Source organism: Dermacentor albipictus, chromosome 7 (genome assembly GCF_038994185.2).
Source record: "Dermacentor albipictus isolate Rhodes 1998 colony chromosome 7, USDA_Dalb.pri_finalv2, whole genome shotgun sequence".
Lineage (NCBI taxonomy): Eukaryota > Metazoa > Arthropoda > Arachnida > Ixodida > Ixodidae > Dermacentor > Dermacentor albipictus.
The window spans coordinates 69,311,932-69,319,650 of NC_091827.1; the positions used below are offsets into that span (position 1 = coordinate 69,311,932).

Sequence of the window (7,719 nt, forward strand, 5' to 3'; positions counted from 1 at the left end):
ATCGCTGGCTTTAGCGGAGCCGTCAGTGGACAACGCGCCGTCGTGAAGTGTTCTGTCACTCACAGGGGCATAAGTTTATCGACAGCCTTCGCGTAAAGCGAAGCAGTGTGGTGCAGAGTTGTTTATATTGCGTTTCTCGACTTGGATATCAACTCAAGCTGGGGAGTTGGATGTGGGCGGAACTTACGCGCCGCTCATGCCGTAGCATGCAGCGCCGCACGTCGGATCGGACACCGAATCGTACCGCGTGCGTCTGTATAGCTCGCTCATGGTTCGCCTGAAGTCCCCGTATACACTTTATAAATAAGGAAGCCTACCTAGGCACTGTAAACCCAATTATTGGGGCCTAAATGCCTCTCCGCCTCCTACTACGGCTTCCTTTGAGTGACAGTCTGATCTCGAAGGCCATGCTTTTGCAACCTGCATGCACCTGAAGCAATTGCGAATCTTGAAGGCAACATCCGCTTAGTTTTTATTATATATACATTTCCTTAAACTTCGTATCACAAAGTACAAAGTACACACTTCTGGACCAAATAAATTTATTAAAAGACTCTATCAAATGTTATTAGGAAAAAACACGCAATTTTTTCATTTAAGATACATTTTTCTAAAAAACCGCAGAGTGGCGCTACTGTAGTATTTGTTTGGTCGACACACCACGTTGGTTGTCGTAAGTGCTCCCTGCAGTAAGGTGGTATTTGAGGTAAATTTTAGAAGTGCCTAGACAAAACGTGCTGCTTGTTGTGTGCAGTGACCATCCCATACCCTCCGGACTCGTGTAACGCCATTAGTTCGCCGTGTGTTTCGAGCGATCCACCAGTGTCGTCAGTGAGTGCCCTAGTACAGCTCCCGTCCGAACTGCCTTTGTTCTGCCGAGCTGCTGCCGGCGCTGTTCTGCCGAGCTGTTCTGCCGGCGCTCTCGTCAAAAGTCTGGTACTGGGGCTTCGAATTGTAGTGTTTGGAAGACTGTTGAAGGTTGTGCTTTTGTGGAGCTGGAGTTCATCGGCAGTTCTACAGTGCTTGCGCCAGAGAAACGTCGGTGCTTCTGTACCTGTTAGACGAAGGAGCGTTTGCCAAGTCTTGAAAGGTAAGCAAGTTTGGCGCTTGCGCGCATTCTTGAAGCTTATGATTTGCGTAATGAGCGTTGTGTAACTAGCTAGAGCAAAGCGCTTTCCTATCGTATGTTAGCCATGTTGCTGTGCACATTTAGCAAGCAATTTCGCGAAAGCTTCCTCTGATGTTACAGCGTACTTGCATTCTGCTACCCGCCTTGATTGCTATGCCTGAATGGGCACACAATTATGAAAACACATTGAAAGTTTGTGTTCGTTCGGCAGTGCGTAATAATTTGAAGACTGCGATTTTGTAGCAATACTTACCCCTCGATTCTATATCACTCTTCTCGCCCACCGCTAACGGCCGGCAGCTGCAGTACGTAGCACGGGCCGGGGCGTCGGTCAGCCTACTAACGAATAGCGCAAAGGAATACCATCGCTACAAAATCGCGGTCTTTAAATTATTACGCAAATTTTGTGCACAATGAGATGTTATAAACACACCTTGCATGTACATGAAAAAAAGGTTTACAACAGAGATGACATATATGCATGGGCACATATATGTGTCAATAAAATACTCGAGCCTCTTTCTGCCTACAGAAAAAGAAGTTATGTCTTACTCGAGGGCATGGCTGCTTGTAATAATGAACCTCTAAGGGAAGGTTTTCTCTAATCCCTATTTTTGATATCTAAATGCTTATGTGGCATGTACAAACTGCTTGCATCCATTTCTCATTGGGATGAGCTGTCTGAAATTTATTTTCAGTAATAATTGCAATAATTAACTACTTTCACCTGTCTTCTAATGACTAAAGTTCTATGCTTCTACCTTGACAAACCTTTTGTGAAATTAGTTTGATGAGGCCCAATATACAGCGCTTTCTAAATTGAAGGTATCAGTACCTATTAAAGACTACGCTAACTATGAAAATGCTGCTTGCGTATATTGTTTATTCACTCTGTCAGACAAAATCTTTACACCCAAGTGCAGTCAGTAAATTTAAAAGTGCATGCCTGCAAGGGGAAGTCAGAATTGTATTTGAAGACAATTGCATCTTGTTTGATAGTTCTTGAGCACTTGTGCGCCACTAATCGAGCACAGCTTGGCCCTATACTCGATGAGGCTTGAAGCTTTCAATGTCTGCTAATCACTAAAACAGCACCAGATCTCACTCTGTGTCAAGGGGTGGCACACATTTGCTTAGTTCTAGGCAGATGCATGTCTTTCTTTCGCATTGAAGTTCCCAATACTTTCTAGTCTTACGTAAAAGTACACAGCTCAGTACAATGCATGTATGGTATACGTAAGGCTGCTTTGTTCTTTAAACCGAATCAACAAGAAGCAGCGACTTCCGTTTTTGCAAACCTTACCCTACTTCCTAACCATTCCTTGATCAAATGCGTATAAAATGAATCTTTGGTTGTTGTATTCTTTCACAGGTAGACATCGGTGACGGTGTATACGTTGAAAAGGGCCTGCTGAAGAGGCTGTGCCTGGATGCTGACAACTCAGGCTTTCACTTCGCGGAGGGCCTCCTTAAAGCTCCTTTTTCAATAGAAGACGTTGAAGGGAGGTCCTTCTTTGGGCGGCTGTCAAATGCCTTCCACAGAAGGATCTGTTGGATTCCAAGAAGGTCAACACCATAGTAGGTATGTGTCACAAAGAAGCATCTTAATATTCTTTGTGCAGTTTTCAACAAAACTCCTTTCATGCTAATTTCAATGCTATCTTAGGGTATACTCCTTTCTTTCCTGCTAAAATAGCTATTAACCTGATTATAATAGCATATTATAATGCAAGCTTTGCCACCATAACTAGAAAATTGTCATTACTGTTGGCATGTGTATTTTTGTGATAGAGGCCCTGGTCATGTGAATGCACTGATAATATAATATCCTGTCTTGTGGAAAGCTAACATGTTTAGTAACAAGCTCACTTTGACAATGTCTGCCTGCACAACAAAGGCATTTTGTAATCTTGCTGTAGAACGTCCGTAATGCCTGTTCAACTGCTTACATGTTGCTTGTATCATTTCGTGTTTCTTAAGTGCAACATAAAAATCAACTCTTCTATGTACCTGTGCCCAAGCAAAGCTGCAGCATAGTTATGACTGACACCTTGCCTTTCCTAAGATAATTCACACATGAAACTTCCATGTACTAGTCACAATACGAATATCGAAGTTCATTAAACTGAAGTTGATTTACAGGTTTTGTTTGTAGATGACAATTGGTACGATAGAGTTTATGTGTCGTGCATCTGTTGGTGTTATGCACATCCATCACGCTCCCAGCTTTAATGCACGAATTCAGTCATTTCATGCATTTTTAGGACTTTGCACAAAACAGCTGGAGATGTTTATAGCTCACAGGATTGAAAGCTTGTCTCTTGTGCACTTCTCATGGCATTTCTTGTCTCATGTCACTGTAGCAAAACTAATATATTGCCTTTTTCTTCTCGTTTCTAGACTACACAACGCAACATTTCAGCCTACTTCCAGGGCAGCTGGAGAACTCGTCCCCCTTACTAGCCCGGGGATATTAAATGGATGTGTTCAAGCACAAATGGAAACCCGTCTTCTTCTGTTGCATGCCACACCTAGCCACTTGGCAATCACTATTCGCCGAAGACAGATAGTTGACAGGATGTTACTAGCAAGTCGTTAGGATATATAAAGGTGGTTAATAAATAGTCATTGCACAGTTTTTAGGAAGCAAATAAAAATTTTATTCAGAGATAATCAAAGCTTACTTTTGCAATATATAATTGCAAAAGTAATTACCTCTGGATAAAATTTTTATGTACTTTCTAAAAACTGTGAAGCGACTATTTATTAACCACCTTATACATCCTAACGACTATCTAGTAATATCCTGTCAACTATCTGTGGCGAATAGTCGAGAGGATGTTACTAGCAAGTAGTTAGGATGTATAAAGGTGGTCAATAAATAGTCGCTTCACAGTTGACACTTTCTAACGACATAAGATAATAAGCAGTCGGTAAGAATTCTACCGACATTTTATATCTATACTTTCAATTCAATATCGGTGGCCAATAGTCGGCAGGAGGTTACTAGGAAGTTGTTACGGTGTCTAAAGACGTTTTATAGAATGTCGATAGGTTTTAGTAACATTTGTCTAAAGACGGTTTATAAAATGTTACTAAAATTTTTTGTAAGGGCGTGATGGTCGCTGACGACTTTGAATGGCCTGCCATATAGGTAAGGGCGAAATTTCGCTGTAGCCCAAACGATGGCGAGGCATTCCTTTTCGGTTGTAGAATAATTGCCTTCCGCTTTTGACAACGACCGGCTAGCGTAAGCTATCACGTGTTCATGTCCATCTTTTCTCTGGACCAGGACGGCGCCGAGGCCTAGGCTACTGGCGTCAGTGTGGATTTCGGTATCGGCGTGTTCGTCGAAGTGCGCAAGTACGGGCGGCGACTGCATGCGTCGTTTGAGTTCTTGAAATGCCTCGGCCTGCGGCGTTTCCCACTTGAACTCGACGTCGCATTTAGTTAGCTGCGTCAGCGGCTCAGCGATGCGTGAAAAGTCCTTGACAAAGCGCCTATAGTAGGCACACATGCCAAGGAATCTGCGCACTGCCTTCTTGTCGATTGGCTGCGGGAACTTTGCGATGGCAGCTGTCTTCTGCGGGTCGGGGCGTACTCCAGATTTGCTGATGACATGGCCTAGGAATAGAAGCTCATCGTAAGCGAAGTGACACTTTTCCGGCTTCAGGGTGAGCCCTGATGACTTGATGGCCTCTAATACTGTCGCAAGCCGCTTAAGGTGATCGTCGAAATTTCCGGCGAAGACGACGACGTCATCCAAGTAAACAAGACAGGTCTGCCACTTCAATCCTGCTAAAACCGTGTCCATCACGCGCTGGAACGTTGCAGGCGCCGAGCATATATATATATATATATATATATATATATATATATATATATATATATATATATATATATATGTGTGTGTGTGTGTGTGTGTGTGTGTTTCTGCATTTCTCGTGTTCTGTTCTAATTATCTTTTCTTAGTGACTCTACGGGCCTTGAAAATATAGATATACACATAAATACAAAATAAATATGCAGTGGTTCACAGCTACCGTGCGCCAAGCTTTGTAAAATATATACAGACCAACCCGCGCGAATAAGACCAAGCGCATGTGGTTCGGAGTCTTATCGAGAAACCGCCGCTAATTATATAGTTGCGGACTTCCAGTTGGGAAATTATAAGGAACTATTGTAAGCAATTATTTTAAAAAAAACCGTAAGATGTGTCAAAATGAGATGTTTCCTGCAAGGTACACATCGTGTGCATTGTTTTTTTTCAGCAAAGATAATGTCAGCGAGATATGCAAATAAATAAATAAAAAATGGCTGTGGCTTAGCTAAGGTTAAGCCCAGGATGCGAAGCATACTAGCCTTTATTTTAGTTGTTGCACCACTGTTTAGCCTGGTGAACTGCTGTTGCTTGGCTATATTTGGTTCGGCTAGACGAAGAAACAACTCATGCAGGCGAGCGCACGAGCTGAGAGCCGGCTATGTAGCTACGCGGCCGCAAGCGAGCGCACGAGCTGAGCCTCCGCTTTTGCAGCTGTTATGACGTCACATGGTAGCTTCACGGCCGCGCGCAGCGCAGCAAGGAAGAGCGTGGTTGTGCGGCTAGTATGCTTCGCACAATAAATAAAAAGTGAAGACACCACGTGACTGCGCAGTGTTGTGCCATTACCACAAGCCCGGATTCCGAATCTGCAAGATGCAGAATCTATCCTGCGAGCGCCCTAATTCTCCCTTCACAAGTCAAGATGCTGAGCCGTCAGGCAGCGGTGTCCTGCGGGAGAAGCATCGGCAGGCGACGTGTTTAGACGTGTCAGCGTGTGCCAGACAGCCCGGCGCCGCACCTCCTTTTGCATGGAGGTCTCCGCGCGCGCGAACTTTGAACCGGGTGGCCAGCGCGGTCGCTGGTTGGACCCCTCGGACGACCGTCGTGTGCTGACTTTGTATTGGGCCGTTTGAGTGACAATGGTTCCTCGGGGATTATAAAAGCAGCGACGCGCTGCCTGAAAAACGGGATCCGCCGACCCACCGGGAGACAGTGTCGCTCCCGACTGGGGTGAGATGTGTCACGCATTTTCGCCGGACGTCGCCGTGCGGGAACAGTCGCGTTTGTGTGAGCTCTCGGCCCCAGTGCCGATCCGATCTTGTCCTGTACAATGACCTGTATATAATGTATAAAATCCCTTTCGTTATTCTCATCGACGCCTGGCTCGGAGTCTTCGCTACCAACGCTCTGTCACAAAACGGGTGACGAGCGCTACGGGACCACAAAGTCGTAATCGTGGTGCAGCGGTGCAAAGTCCGTAACAGTGGATGGCAGCTACGGGATTGACCGGCATCAGCTACCTCGGCGCGGTGAGTGCCTGAAGTTTACCTCAAACACCAGACTTTCTCTGACACAGGTTATAGTAGCTTAGGGAAGGATTTGGTGTTGCATTGTGATAACCTTGTGTGTTTCAAGCCTAGTAAGAGTGTTTTGAAAACCAGGGGATGCTGAGGGGGTAAACAGGGCAGTGTGTGAAATACTTGCATATGTCTTACTAGTAGTGTTATAGTAGCGTACGGCAGGTATATTCAAAAAGGGTAAACAGCAGGAGGACAGTGTGAACGATGGAGAAGTACAAGGTGAAGGAACTTCTCGAAATTTGTGAGGAGTTGGGCATTGAGTTGGGCTCAACCAAAAGAAAGAATGCGATCCTTGAGGTCATGAGGACTGGGGACGTAACGGCTGAGGAAGCCGCAGAGGCCTTGGCGGGTATCAATGAACGTCGGGAAAGGGAGGAGAAGGAACGTTGCGAGCGGGAAAGGAGAGAACAGGAACGTCGCGAAGAGGAAAAGGAGGAAAGGAGAGAAAAGGAACGTCGGGAGTTGCAGGCAGAGAGGGAGCGACGTGAGCACGAGCTTAAAATGAAAGAGTTGGAGATCCGAAATAACTCGCCGGCGCCTAGTCTCACTTCTAATGTTCCAAGAATACGCGATCAACTTCCACCCTTTGTCGTCGGAGAGGATATGGCCAAATACCTCGTGAAATTTGAGCACGTGTGTGAACGGAATAGCATTGAGCGATCCCTTTGGGCACAGAATCTGTTAGCCTTGCTTCCTGGGGAGGCATCAGACGTAATAACTTGCTTATCGAAAGAGGCGTTTGAGAGCTACAGTGATGTGAAGGAAGCGCTACTGCGGAAGTACAAATTGTCGCCCGAAGCTTTCCGGCAGAGGTTCCGGTATGCAAAAAAGGGCAAGGAGTCGAATGTTGACTTCGCGTTTCGTCTAAAAGCCGACTTGGTGGAATGGCTGAAGGGCGAAGAGGTTTACGACGACCGCGACAAAATTGTCGAATGCATCGCGTTGGAGCAGTTCTACCGTTGCATTGATGAGGATGTCCGGCTCTGGCTGCAAGATAGGCTAAAGGAAGTTAAGCTAAACAAGGCAGCAGAGTTAGCGGAAGAGTATTACACCCGCCGCAGCTTGCACAGCAAGGCAGTGCGCGTAGAAAAAGCTGATAGAAGAGATGGGTTTTCCGGGAAGTCCGACGAACAGAAGCAAATCACGCGTCGCGAGTTTCGGAAAGATGAGTCTCTTACCAAAGAAAC

General features: G+C 45.5%; 1 long non-coding RNA gene across 1 annotated transcript; it reads left to right on the forward strand.

Moving 5' to 3' along the window:
• The first annotated feature begins 572 nt into the window (after nt 1–572).
• On the forward strand, nt 573–3,627 carry LOC139047486 (uncharacterized). Its single transcript, XR_011507172.1, has 3 exons — nt 573–1,090; nt 2,502–2,711; nt 3,530–3,627. It is a non-coding gene; the product is annotated as an uncharacterized lncRNA (long non-coding RNA).
• The last annotated feature ends 4,092 nt before the right edge of the window (nt 3,628–7,719 follow it).